At 38.5% G+C, this 2893-nt stretch overlaps 1 pseudogene; it reads right to left on the minus strand.

The window, feature by feature from the left end:
- Positions 1–1397: 1397 nt before the first annotated feature.
- On the minus strand, positions 1398–2434 carry LOC119245008 (E3 ubiquitin-protein ligase RNF146-like; annotated as a pseudogene).
- Positions 2435–2893: the final 459 nt, after the last annotated feature.

The following is a 2893-nucleotide window of genomic DNA, read 5'->3' on the forward strand; positions in this document are numbered from 1 at the left end:
ATTTTCTTTTTGTGGTGTGTCTTTTCCCTGAGGACTTGCTTGGTTGCTTATAGTTTTTCTTCTCCCTGCTGCTTGTTTTCTAATTTGTCCTATGCATTGGGCCACTGTGCCACTGGTACTGGCCAACATGTTTTTGGTGTATTCTTTTTGTGTCAGAGACTGTTGGTCCAATTGAGTTAAAAACTCTTATGCCATAATTCCAGTAGGGCAGTGGTACTATGAATATGTTAGTGGTCACTGTCACAGAGAATCTCCTACTTCTGTATTTGTTTAAATCCAAGGTGGGTCTTGTGGCACCACAGACTGCCCTGCAGTGGCAGGATCGACTGCCAGGCTCCAAATGCCTGTATCCCCCTCTGGGCTCCAACTGGTGACCAGATGGGGCCTGGTTTGTGGGGGCTCTTCAACTCACCTGTGGATGTGGGGGCAGCTCTTTCCCAGCTCCAAACAGTCTAGGTGGATTCCGGAGGGAATCAAATGGTCCCTAGCCTAAAATGGTGAGTCAGGAGGGCCTGAAAACTTTTTAAAATATAGAATTCTAAATTGGCAGTTTTTAAATATGTTTTTCCATTTGTCTTCTGACTCACACTTGGTGGAGAAGAAACTTTAGTAATTTTTTTCTATTTTTCCCTAGCTATATTTTCCCCTGACTGATCTTTAAGTGTTCTCTTTATCGCTGATGTTAACAATTAAATTATTGCATGCTTTGCAGTGATTTTATTGCTTGACTTTCATTAATCTTTGATTTGTAGTTTTTAAATTTTTAGTCCTCTTCAGAAATTTTTTGCTATTCTTCAGATTTTAAAACTTTTTTGCTATTCTTTAAAATTTAAAAAGTAAGTTCTTTTTCTTCTCTCCTTCTATGACCTCAACTACACATATGTTTAATGCCCTGAAATTGCCTCATAGGAGTCTTCATTAATTATTTTTCAGGAGTTCTCTGTTTTTACAGTATAATTTCTTTTGCTGCATCTTCAAGCTTGCTGATCTTTTCATTTGCAGTATTTAAATGCTACTACATTCATCCAGTGAAATTTTCATTCCACATATTGTATAGTTTATCTCTGGAAATCCCACTTGGTTCTTCGGTAAACCTTCTATTTCTTTCTTCATTATTTTTGTTTTTGTTTAAAAATTTGAACATATTTATAAGAACCACTCTAAATTTTCTGTGAATTCCATCATACCTGTACCTGTAGTTTCTGAATTAGGAAACAGGCAATAGTCTTTAGAAACACTGGCTAATTTTTCTCCTGTCTAGAAGTCATATTTTCAGCATCATTACTAGTCTAGTAATTCTTCACTGGAAGTTGAACATTATGAATGTTACATTATTCAATACTTAAATTTCATTACCTTCTTTTTTCTTTTGGAGCTGAAGACTATTTTTTTTTAATTTAAACTTCAGCTACTGTGCACTGTCCATTAGGCCTTCTAGATCTGACACAGACTCTGCCAGCCCCTGCTACTTATCAGTCAGTTCCTGATTGATCTAATCGATCGCATACTGTCTGGTTTGCATTAGGAACCAAAAGTTTCTTTTGGATCGAGTGTACAACAAGCACAGATACATCCTCATTATCACTACTGGCATTAATTCTGTTTCTTCAATGGAGGTGTCTGGTGCTGGTGTCCTGCCTGAAAATGATGATTCATGATTTTCTTCACCTTCCCCTCTATGACTCCTTTCAGCTATGCTGTCTCCACTGAGTTGTAAATGAGTAAAAGAGTCTTCCAGAGAAGTGCTTGCATCAGGGAATGGTGTTGCAGGGCTTATTCACTGACCATCTACTGAGACCAGGGACCTTATAGAAGAAGATACCAGAGGCTGAACAGAAGCTCCATTCTGTGCTGATACACTGTCTGCTCCATCAGCAGAGCTCTCTATTGCTAGGTTTGTGATATTAGCATCACAGTTCAGCCTAAGTCTAGCCACTCCCTTCTTTGGTATATCTATTATATCCTGCTTAATCTTCCTGTGGAGTCCATGTTCATTTCTCCAATATTGAACCATATTTTCAAGATCAGCAACATACAGAAAGCTGGCAATTAAGCATCTTCCAGCTTACTAGTATGCTCATCATACTGCCACCACCCATTTCTTCATAATACCATGCATATTCACCATTTTCTCTACTTGATCCCTTGAATTCTTTTGGTGACAATAAAGTTGCTTTATCAAGGAAATCCTCTAGAATTTCTTGTTGAGAGAGGGCACATCACTTCCCCAGCCATGAAGCTCCCTTTATACACAGATAACAGAAAACATGCTTACAAGGTAGATTGACTGGGTGAACACATGTTTGAAGACAAATGGCACTTTCAGGAACAGTTAGACAAGGTGTGGTATTAGAACAGGACTCATTCCCTTTTCTGTTCCTAGAAAGTATGTTTATTGAGTGATCAATTTCACCACTGCCAGCCATCATTTCTATTACAGATGCTACAAATGTATGTCACAAAAATAAAACATCATCTTCATTAGTAGTCAGTCAGTTTGCAGTTATTTTCTCTTCTACACTGATTCATCCTATACTCTGACCACGGCTGTGGCCACCTCACGGCCTTCTTTTCAGTCTGGGAGCCCGCACACAGCAGCCAGGGACATGTTTGGTAGTCAGGTGACAGCCTGGCACCTCATTGTCTTCTTTTAATGACTGTTAAATTTGCTTGCCAGGCAATTTAGTTATATGGAAATCACCTGATCATTTCAACACTCATTTTTAAACTTAGAGTAAATGTAAAGCAACGTTTATTCTAATGCTTATTTGGCCCCACTGCTATAACATAACACTCCTTGTTTCTCTCTCTTTTTTTAAAGATTTATTTATTTATTTATTTATTTATACAAGAACGGGGGACAGGCCAGATGCGCGGGAGGGTGAGAGGATTC

The sequence above is a fragment of the Talpa occidentalis genome, unplaced genomic scaffold (assembly GCF_014898055.3).
Source record: "Talpa occidentalis isolate TD23 unplaced genomic scaffold, MPIMG_talOcc4v2.1, whole genome shotgun sequence".
Lineage (NCBI taxonomy): Eukaryota > Metazoa > Chordata > Mammalia > Eulipotyphla > Talpidae > Talpa > Talpa occidentalis.